The sequence below is a fragment of the Solanum tuberosum genome, unplaced genomic scaffold, assembly GCF_000226075.1.
Source record: "Solanum tuberosum cultivar DM 1-3 516 R44 unplaced genomic scaffold, SolTub_3.0 scf00269, whole genome shotgun sequence".
In the NCBI taxonomy this organism is placed as follows: domain Eukaryota; kingdom Viridiplantae; phylum Streptophyta; class Magnoliopsida; order Solanales; family Solanaceae; genus Solanum; species Solanum tuberosum.
The window spans coordinates 586,775-598,662 of NW_006239191.1; the positions used below are offsets into that span (position 1 = coordinate 586,775).

At 35.7% G+C, this 11,888-nt stretch overlaps 1 long non-coding RNA gene across 2 annotated transcripts; it reads left to right on the forward strand.

Moving 5' to 3' along the window:
• The first annotated feature begins 3,343 nt into the window (after positions 1 to 3,343).
• On the forward strand, positions 3,344 to 11,574 carry LOC107062787 (uncharacterized). 2 transcript variants are annotated; one of them, XR_001474816.1, is made up of 3 exons: positions 3,344 to 3,510; positions 9,666 to 9,737; positions 10,706 to 11,574. It is a non-coding gene; the product is annotated as an uncharacterized lncRNA (long non-coding RNA). The 2 variants fall into 2 exon arrangements; XR_001474815.1 differs by lacking the exon at positions 10,706 to 11,574 and adding an exon at positions 9,841 to 10,001.
• Positions 11,575 to 11,888: the final 314 nt, after the last annotated feature.

Here is an 11,888-nt window from a genome sequence, read left to right on the forward strand (position 1 = left end):
TCAATATAATACGGGAATCAATAAACAATCACTAATTACCTGGATTACTGACAATTCTATGAACCCTAGATCAAACCCATGATCCCAATTATCCAAATTAGGGTTGTTTCCACCGTAGAATCTATAACAAAACCTTCCCCCATCAATATTCACCCATTATATTACGTTCTACGGATTGAAGAACGGATTCGGGGAGAGAAATGCTTACCTTTAGCCTCAATAATGGTGAAAAACGACTAGGAGTCGCCTGGGGGTCGTTCCTTAGCTCAAAAAGTGCATAATGAGGTCGTTTAGGGGTTTATTAACGACTTTAATTCGTGTCGGGCCCGTCACAGCGGCGATGCCAAAGAGGCAAAAGTCCCCAACCAAAGCAGCCAAAACAAAATAGAGAGCTATTTCAAGAATTCCAAAATTCCCATTTCACAACACACCTCTAACCCACGACGCTCAGTAAATACCCTTTACGCTAAGATCGATTCCGGGAGTTCTACTCGCCCGAATTCAATTCCGTAAAGTCGTACGGATTCCTTAACGAGTTATCTAACTACTCAAGTAATCAAAATCATAAATGTTCACCCGATTGTTACTAGATTTCCCTACACCTCAATGACTTCGATTTCGTCCAAATTTGGACAAGGTTGGGAAAATCCAAGTACTACGAAAAAGTTTTCCGGCCCCAAATTTTCCCCCATTGGCTTTTCTATAACGACAGGAACATGTCATTACAATAGATACCAATTTACCCATCACTCGTCTCGAGTAACAAAACTTAGGAAAATAGGCTAAGGAACGAATGAAGTAGTACCTGAATCGACGGACAATTGGGGATACTTGTCTCGCATGTCCCTCTCGGTTTCCCAAGTAGCTTCCTCAATTGGACGATGCTTCCATTGAACTTTCACGGACTTAATCCCCTTGGTCCTCAACTTACGTACATCACGATCAATAATTACAATCGGTTCTTTTTCATATTGGAGGTCCTTGTCTAACACAATTGAGTCCCACTTAATGATATAATCCCCTCACCATGATACCTCTTCAACATGGATACATTAAATACCGGATGAACACTTGATAAATTAGGACGTAAAGCCAATCTATATGCTATCGGTCCCACACATTCAAGAATTTCAAATGGACCAATGTATCTCGGACTTGACTTACCCTTCTTACCAAATATCATATCTTTTTCATCGGTGATACCTTAAGAAGAACATTTTCACCGGATTGAAACGTCATGTCTCTTACCTTATGATCTGCATACTTCTTTTGTGTACTCTGGGCTGCTAAAAGCTTAGTTTGAATACTCCTCACCTTATCTTGAGCATCCTTCACTAAATCAACCCCCAAAGGTTTCACATCGCCAACCTCAAACAATCCTATGGGTGATCTACATCCCCTCCAATAGAGTGCCTCGAACGGTGCCATATCAATGCTGGAGTGATAACTATTATTATAGGAGAATTCACACAAAGGTAAGAACTTATCCCAATGCCCTCCAAAATTAATCACACATGCCCTCAACATGTCTTCCAACACTGGAATAGTCCTCTCTGACTGTCCATTCGTCTGTGGATGAAAGGATGTACTAAAAGTGAGTTGTGTGCCCAATTCATCATGTAATTTCCTCCAAAACTTGGATGTGAATTGGGTACGACGGTTTGAGATGATAGAGAGGGGCACCTCATGCAACCTCACTATCTTTTTCGCATAAACTTTAGCCAATTGTTCAGTATTATAATCTATTCTTACTGGAATAAAGTGGGTTGACTTAGTCAATCTATCAACCACTACCCAAATAGAATCAAACTTCCCCAAAGTCTTGGGAAGACCAACCACAAAATCCATGGCTATTCTTTCTCACTTCCATTCCGGAATTGACATTCTTTGAAGCAAGCTTGCAGGCCTTTGATGTTCATATTTCACTTATTGACAATTTTGACACTTCACCACAAACTCCGCTATGTCTTTCTTCATGCCCGGCCACCAACAAATTCGCTTCAAATCTCTATACATCTTGGTCACACCCGAATGAATAGAATATCGCGAACCATGAGACTCTGCCAACAATTTCTCAATCAAGTCATCTACTCTAGGAACACATATTCTCCCCTTAAAATTTAGCACACCATCCGCATCAAGAGTGGTCTCTTGTGCCTTACCAATCGCAGTGTTTTTCTTCAGTTCTTCCAAATTCTCATCTTCAAATTGTTTGGCCTTGATCTCTTCAATGAAAGTGACCCTTACCTCAATACTAGCTAGCACCCCACCTCTTTTTGAGATGCCCAATTGCATGAACTTAGACTCTAAGGTCTGAATTTCTTTAGCCAAAGGTTGCTTGGCTACACTCAAGCTAGCTAAACTACCCATACTCACCGCTTTTCGACTCAAAGCGTCTGCCATCACATTAGCCTTGCCCGGATGGTATAAAATGGTCACATCATAATCTTTAAGTAACTCCATCCACCTTCGCTGCCTCAAATTCAGATCTTTTTGAGTGAACACATACTGCAAACTACGATGATCTGTAAATACCTCACATTTAACACCATAAAGGTAATGCCGCCATATCTTAAGAGCAAACACTACCGCTGCCAACTCTAAATCATGTGTTGGATAATTTCTCTCATGCACCTTCAATTGACGTGAGGCATAAGCTATAACATTCTTATCATGCATCAACACACAACACCCAACCTAAAATGAAAAGCATCATAATAAACAATAAAATCCTTACCTTCCACCGGTAATGCTAGAATATGTGCGGTGGTCAAGAGAGTCTTTAGCTTTTGGAAGCTCTCTTCACATTTTTTAGTCCATTCAAATGGTATCTCCTTTTTGGTCAAATTAGTCAAGTGAGTGGCAATAGAAGTAAAGTTCTTAAAAAATCGACGATAATCCTACGGTCCAGATTAAATCTACCTAACCTTCCTATTTTATTTCAAAAGAAGACCCTAAACCTAAGATTTCTCATTCTCTTCCTCTCCTCTCTCCCTTAGCGCCGCTGCTCTCTCCCTCTCTTCTCACCCGTCTTCTCCGACGAGAACCAGCAGTAGCCGGCGAAGAACCACCGGTGATGGGGAACCTCCAACAAAAATCGGAGGAGAGGTCGTTCCCCTCTCCTCTTCTCCCTCACCCCTCATCTCATCTCCGCCTCTGTCTCTCCTCCTTCTCTGCTCTCCTCTCTTCTCGCTGCCATAGCAGCAATGAAAACAACATCCAGGCGAGGCAAACAGCGGCTCCAGCGAGGCCAGCAGTCGTTGGCCGCCTCTGCTTCTCTCCTCTCTTTTCTCTGGCGAAAACAACAAACAACAACTCCAGTAGCTCCGACCGGCGAAGCAGCAGCTCGGTGAGAAAATAGCAGCAACAACTGCTCCGTCCAGCAGCGACGAACGACAACGACAGCAGTTCCAACCAGCAACTAGGCGAGCTCCGAAGAAAGCGAACTCCGGCAAACATTTGAAGTTTTTCTTTTGAGTTTTAAGACGAATCTTTGACAGATCCGTCTGAGTAAGTTTATTTTATTCATTTTAACACTTTGTTCTTGATTTTAAAATATGGTGAGTTTATAACATGTCATCATGTGCTTATATTTCTTGTTGATTCTTAGAAAGCATGTTTAGGTTGCAATTCTCGGTCAAACTCTTGCTCATCGTTTCTATTATGATCTGTTAGGCTTCGAATCGTGAAGTTTTAGCACACTTGCTGCATTTAAGTCTACTCTAACCGACAATTTGCACATTCTCTGTGTTGATATAGTAAAGTCATTAGTTTATGAATTCCTTTGACTAATTTCTATATGGTAAAAAATCATTTTTTTTTAGTCTTAATTGATTGAGAATCACATTTGTTCTTCCTTAGATAATTATTCTTGATTTTCCTCGATATTTTACATTGCTGATTTATCCCCTTAATATATGTGTAATTGTGACTTGTTAATTGTTTCCTCATATCTGTTAGGATCTCTTAAAGTTGTTAACTTAGCTAATTGCCTGGTCAAATTGCTCATCTACTGTGATTTAAACTTTCGTATACTGCTAACCTTCATGACTTTGTGTAATTAGTTTGGTGTAATTTGCTCGACCCCTTACCTATGGTAAGTCTGAAATTATGGTAAAGCATGTATTATTTCTTTCCTTGTGCTGATTTTATATTTATTAATTTATAGTGCTGCAAATTGATCCCCCTCCCCTTAATTATGGTTTGAACTGATTCTTACTACTCTATTTTTAGAAATCCCTACCGGTTTGGTGAATAATTTGGTTGATTTCAGTTTTGCCCTATATTTGGTAAAAAAAAAATTAATAAATTTGATTTGGCTCTCCTTTGAAATAAGGAAAATAATATTAATTGATTTCCTTTATTCCTTTTCCTTATTTGCCCGTATTTCAGTGACTATAGATAGGACTCCTCCCCTCATTATTTGATCATCTTGACTTCGCTCATACTTGAATACTAAAAAACAAATATTGCTCTCTAATCTTAAAAGAATTAAGATTCCGATAAACATTCTAACTGCGGCTTTACTCGGTTTTTTGCTGTGTACGGGTCTATTTGAATTAAGTTCGTCTGCATTGCTGATAACTCTACTCTGGATAATCGGTTAGCTCTCCTTCATTAGTTTAAATTTCGTCTTGCATCATCTATCATGATTATCGTATGTTTGTTGTATGTTCGAAAACGAACAGAAGGAAGCATCCAGGTCAGTTTCTTATCCCTTTTGCTCTATGTGCGATTTTATGCTACCCTTGATTAGCCAGAATGCGTGTATGTCTGTTTTTCACCTATATGTTGAAATAAGTAATATTATGCGAGTATTATTGTCTTGGTGTATTGTATATACTCGTATCTTCTTCAGCAGGTTTGGACATTTTGTTCAAGTTGAAGAGTCGCCTGTTAAGAGATTTTCATGGAGTTTTTATTTTTGTTTTAAGTTAATTTTGTTGTTGTTGGGTTTATTCCTATTCGGTTCTGTAATAATCTTGTAATAACTCTCTAACTCTCTAGTACATATATATGAAATATTTGGGGGATCGCCTAAGAGGGGAGTGGGATTTATGTGCTAATTGCTTTACTTATATATGTTGAGTCTATTTGTGTTGTGATAATAACTAGCCCATAAACTGTTTTAACATGTTAGATTAAAACATATTTTATCACATTCTAAATAACTAATGGAATAAATGTGCTACTTGCCTTATCAACGCCTCAGATTATTATGCAAGCATGTTAGAAAAGATTAAATAAATGAATAAATTGCAGAATTAATCTCATTCATTAACTTTGTTAAAATCACCTACTTTCGAATTAAATTTGTTAATATTTCATGTTATTTGTATCATATATCATCTCACCTAGTTTAACAAATCTTGCATGTCAGCATGTAATTGAGCATGTCTATATTTAGAATTATACCTATAGGAACTACTTCAACATGTTAAATAAGTAGTTGATTTTAATAATACACTAGTTTCAGCATGATTGATGAATTTAAAAGGAGTAAAATCTGAATCTTTTAAGTACTGATCTGCCTTAATTGTTATCTGTTAATGCGAGCTTTATTAATAATCTCCAACATGTTCACACTTAGTTATCATGCCTATAGGTTTTTCTGAATATTACTATGATTTTCAGCATGTTCATATTTAGAAACTATGCCTATAGGAGCCATGCATACAACTTTTCAATCGCCTAGAAATCATGTTCATAGGCGTAATCAAATAATTTCCAGCATGTTAAATAATTGAAATAAAACTATGCACATTTCCTGTCCACTGGTACATAATTTCTGCAATGCAATTAATCTCTACAACGTAAAATAAAGTAAAAATGATTTTCGGTATGTTCAAAACTGATTTAAATCTGCTATACACTTTGTTGTTCACCGAGATAAGTCTGCTACGCATAGCTTCTGCCACTTAAAATAATTTAGATAGCCCTCTAAAATGTTAATAACAAAACAAAACTAACTTATTTGCATATTTCCTGCACTATGAGTGGTTAATATCTTCCCGCATTTTAAGAGTTGAACCAGCATAACAATATTTCCTGAACTAAAATCTAAACTATTGTTAACGAAAATCTGCTTTTGTCTTGTTATGCCACTTAAAATTAAGTTTCTGCATCTGCTACTTTCTGCCCCGATTAAATATTGTTCGAATTAATTTCTGCACTGTTTTGCCACTTAAGATAAGCTACTAAATCAATTTCTGCATATTAATTAACAACTTTCTGCCACTCGATCATCTAAGACTTTAAAATCAGCTCTATGCGAGATTGTTTAGTTGAATTACTTTAGCCACTGTTTTCCTCATAATATCCCTGCCTGCTCAATTTACTGTCAATACTTGCTCTTTGATCATATGTCCACACACTTAGTAATGAGACCTCTCACTAATTACGTGTGTTTGCTAGCATGCTAATAATAAAATCTAGAGGCCAACATGAGACTTTACATGCTAAATGATCGTCCAACTTGTTTTGCTTGGTGTCTAGGAGGCCTATTAGGAACATTTATTTTATTTTTTTAGTCTAAAACCTCCTTATTAATAGTCCAATGCCTCTTGAACATTAAGTCAGGACGATAAGCACCTTTTAGGACGAAAAGCATGCGGTGGTGAGGTAGGGGTAGTTTAGGCCCTATGGAGATGATGACATTGCCTCGAGCCGTAAACGACAAACATTTGTTTTGTCTGTCCCAAAATAAAAGGCCGAGTGCTGATTGGTAAAGTTGTCAGAGTCTCCCTTTCCTTCTCCCTTTTATATGTTTATAATAATTATAATTATTTGGGGTAGTTTAACAAAAAATAAAATTTGATTATTCTATTTGATTGTGCAATTTATGTCTTTTCGCTTATCTTCAATCCACCCAAAGCCCAAAACAGTTGTTAGGTCGTGCACCAAAACCCGTTTTGCAAAAAAATGGGGCGCGGCAGGGGGTCTTGTCCCAACATCCCTCTTTGTTTTAGAGGCTTCAAAAACAGTTAGTAGTTCAGTTGTCTTTACATTTCATTTCATATGTTAAGACTTGAGTTGCCATTATGGCCAAGTTGAATGTTGACCTTTAAAACATTCTAAGTTATTTTACCAAGCTATTTGAGTAAGTTCATTTGATCATTGTAATAATGTTTAGAGTTTTCCGCTGAGTTAGTAAGCCAGGCCAAGGGTTCGCTTGAAGCTAGCAATGGTCTTCGAGTGCTAGCCACGTCCAGGGTGTAGGCTCGGGGCGTGACACTGAGCCTGTCCATTTACCAATACTGAGTACCAATTATTTGCAATAATTCTCCAAATTAATCAACAACCACCACTGAAAAACCCATCTTTCTTAATACTTTCATTAAAAAAACCATGATATTCTATCATAAGCTTTTGTCATCTCAAGCTTAATGATAAGATTTGATGGTTTTCCCCTTTTTGTGATGTCAGAAGTAAATTTCCTGAGTAAGCAAAACATTTTCAATAATGTTTCTTTCCTTCACAAAACCTGACTGATTAGAGGAGATCAATCTAGGTAGCACCAGTCCTAGCATGTCATGAATAACCCTTGAGATAACTTTGTTAACAAAGTTACTCAAACTTATAGGTCGAAGATCTAAAAATGAGTGTATATCATTCTTCCTAGGCAACAACACTAGATTGGTATGGGTGATGAATTTTGGGAGAGTATTGCCTACAAAAAAGCTATCCACCATCCTATATAAATCTGATCCAATAATTTCCCAACACTTCTGATAGAAAAGACCTGTGAAGACATCAGAACCACTAGCACTGTCACCATTAAGATTAAAAACAGCTTTTTTAACCTCATCCATGGATGGCATAATTCTAATTAAAGCATTATTTTCTTCAGAAATAACATGTGGAATGTGCCTGAGAAGAGAAAAATATTCGGCATCCCTTTCCTGAGAGAACTGTTTCTATAGAATCTTATAGCTTCATCTTTTATCATCTACTTGTCCTCCGAAAGAACCCCTTGCTCATTATGAATTTTGACAAATGTAATCTCTTCCTTCTTCCTTTCACTAGACTATGAAAAAATCTCGTATTTCTTTCTCCCCTTTCAAACCAAGTAAAACCTGTTTTTTGCTTCCAATATTCTTCTTCAAAAAGTAAATACTTTTTGAATTCGGCTTGTGCTTTTTGCACCGCTGCTTTATTTAAACTACTAGGATCCTCCTCGAATAACTTCTTTTGATCTTGACAATGTCCTCTCTAATTATTAATTGCTTAAAAATATCATCATACACCTCTTTACTCCATGAAGTAAGTTAAGATTTCAGCTTCTTTAACTTCTCTTTGAAGCTAAAAAATAGATTATCAAAATCATTAGCAGCACACCAGTTTTGTCTCACAACTTGTTTGAAAGACTCATGTTCTACCCAAAAGTTAAGAAATTTAAAAGGTTTACAAATATTCACCACATGTTCTTCACAGTTTAGTAACATAGGGGCATGGTCTGATCCAATCCTAGAAAGATGTTCAACCTCGGTATGATTAAACCAATTTTGAAATTCATGGTTAATTAACACTCTATCCAGCCTTTCAAAAATACAGTCTTCTGCAGCTCTACCATTCCACCATGTGAAAGGACTACCTCTAAAAGGCACTTTTGTGAGTCACAATCTCCAATACAATTAGAAAAATCATCTACATCTGCAGGTTGTACAACAAGACCTCCTAACTTCTCCTCGGCATTTAGCACCACATTGAAATCCCCACCAATAATCCATGGAAGACTCATGGAATTATGCAACTGATAAATGTCTTCCCACAAAGCCCTTCTTTGCACACCATCACATTTTGCATAGACAAGTGTTACGAAAAAATCCTTATTCAAAATAGTATCTTGAACCTTGATAGTGATATGCTGCATCCAAAATAAAATCAACTTGAAAACCTTCTTTGACAAAAATCCAGATTTTGCCATTAAAATTGGATTTTGTAAAATGCATGCTTAATCTCCGCCTATATTTGTTGATTACACTAGCATTTTTAAAAGGTTCCATTAAAGCAATAAAATTGAATTTATGTGCTTTATTAAGCATTTGAACCCTTTGAATAGCTTTTTGTGTCTTTACCGATTTTATATTCCAAAAGAAGAATTTCATCATTAATCTTTGTTCTTCTGCAAGCCTCTTCTTGAACTTGTCCTAGTAGGCAAACTCCCCATAGAAATGCTACTATTCTTCTCTTTTTTGCCAGATTTGTTGCTTTTGAGAAAGACCTCCTCTCCATTCTTATTACTCTCATCAAATGACCCTTCTTTAGAATTGGAAGAACCATTCTGTTGTTGTACTTGTTGACCTTGAATCAAAGGTGGTGCATCGTCATCTTCGAAATTTTAATCAACTGCATCTGTACTGCTAGATAGTTGTTGTAACTGATATTTTTACATCTTATGTGGTGCCTCACTTATAGAATGTGAATCAACTTCCTCTGTGCTGCTAGAACAACTATGTTGTTGAGATTGTTTTGGATGTGATTGTGGTTGAGGAATTCTTTCAACTAATGAGTGTGAAACAATGTCCATTAGAACTTTCAAAGGAGAAATTGTTGCATTCTCTTGTGCAACAATAATTGGATATTCAACTACTGTCGGATTACATTTTTCATTATACTATTCTTGACATTGTTGTCCTGATTGTTCTGTACTATCTACCTTGTAGATTGCATTTTCATTACTCGTCTCGATGCTTTTATCATGGTGTTGCTGCTGGTTCTCCACATTCTGCTTTGAGGTAACATTATCAATTATTAGCTCCTTATTCTCCAAGCTTTGTTCATTATCTGCTTCCTGAGATTTGTCCATATTTTTACTTGCTTCTTCCTGATCTTCAACAGAAGTTTTGACAATGTCATTCGCTTGTACTATCTCTTGCTCGGTACTTGCATGATCCTAGCTAAAATCATTTATTGTTTCCACTGGTTTGCTACTATCAGTTGGAATTGCGCCAGACACTTCTAACAAAATACATGCATATAGATAGACAGATAAAATATGAAACAACCAATTAGGTATTATCATACTATATTGTAATAAGTAATTTTAAAAATAAAACGATGTGTTCATATATTATTTAGAAGTATGTTTGAGTATACAAAAATAAATATTACATACAAAATATGCTATGTTTAAAGCAGTGAACCAAACTTGCAAAGGAAAATCTTAGTAACTTAGTTTGGTTGGTTATCTGAACTTCCACCTTAGCTAGTTGGAGAGGATTCGAGTCCAGACATTGTAATCCTCTCCCCCATTTCCCCTTCCCCACCCTCATTTTTTTAGAAAAAGAAAAAATAAACTTGCTAAAGATAGTTGAGAGGAAATCACAAAATCTTGAACCAGATGATTTTGATTATTAATGTAAAGTCATACTTTCAAGTCACACAAACCATAGAAGTTGAAGGATCAAACACATGCCTTTACAAATATACGATAACCATGTCATTTAGATAAAAATAATAAAAAATTTGTGCTTCATAATTTATAATATAAAGATCATAAGGACTTCAAAAATCTAAAGAAATGAGTATCATTATTAATATTAGAGTAGAATAAAACCACTTAAATCAAATAGATAAAGACTAACAAAGCTTACATTGCATAAATTTCTTGTTTTAGTAAGATATTCTCTATCGCAAAAGGTAACCTTAAAGTTGATTTAATTAACTGATGGACAAACAACCTCGTCCATTCTGATTGGTTCAGTACGCTGGCGCCTCACCAACCTCTGACGAGACAGCTTTCTAGCTGTATGGCAAATTGCCCTAGACGAGAACACTCTGCAGAGGACCGGGTCCCTACATTTGTGAAGATCATCAAAACATCTGGAACAGTAAGACTTATCATTTGAACTGCTCCTTGTTTGCTGTTTCAACATGTATCATCTGGTGATAATATCTCGTTATTTTTAATCATCTCCTTCCAAAATTTCTTGAAATTGATAATGAGCCTTGATGATAACAATATCTCTTCATGTTTCATTTGTACTTTTTCATCTGCTAATCACACTTAACAGTAAATATCCCAGTACTAAACTATTGTATGCATATAACAAAACCACATAATATGCATAAATTCAAGTATAATGATAACAATATATCAGGTTATTTTTTAAAAACAGTGAAATTCAACTGATTTAGGGGGTTAGAAAAGAACATTGTAATTAGATTTACCTATCTTTCAATCGCTAGATAAAAAGAATCCACCTCAATCACAACTATGTGATATAGGATGTGCATTAATTAATGAATAATGGAGGAATATTAATTTATTTATCTTATGTGGTTATCTTCATGCATTAGGGGGAAATGGAAGAGTTAATAAATATAAATGTGATTGTCCTTTTGTATTCATACCATGAATGTGCAGTAACTTTTAAGAATCACTTGTATAGTAAATATTGTCCTTTTGTAGTCATACCATGAATGTGCAGTAGCTTTTATGAATCACTTGTATAGTAAATTTACATTTGTGTACAATAATGTTAAGAAATTATTGGCGGACTTAAGGCAAAGTATATATTATAATTAATGTGTGTGTATATATATATTGTCCATAAATATATAATAATAGTATTTAAAGAAAATGATCGTATTTATTATAATTATTAATGTGTATTCACATTTTTGTCCATACTATTATGACTTTATAGGGACATTTTCGTAATCAACTTTTAACTTGGAAGCTTTCCACTTATAATATAATATACGATATATGATATATAATGATTTACTGAGTTACCCTAAGAGATTATTGGAGAGGCTAGCAAATGAGATATGTAGATATGGTAACTATACACTTTCTATTTTGATGATAATTGGTTAGAGTTCGATGTGAGCTTAGAGATAAGTGATTATGAGTGTGGTTGGATCAGGCACCATCTCGGTGC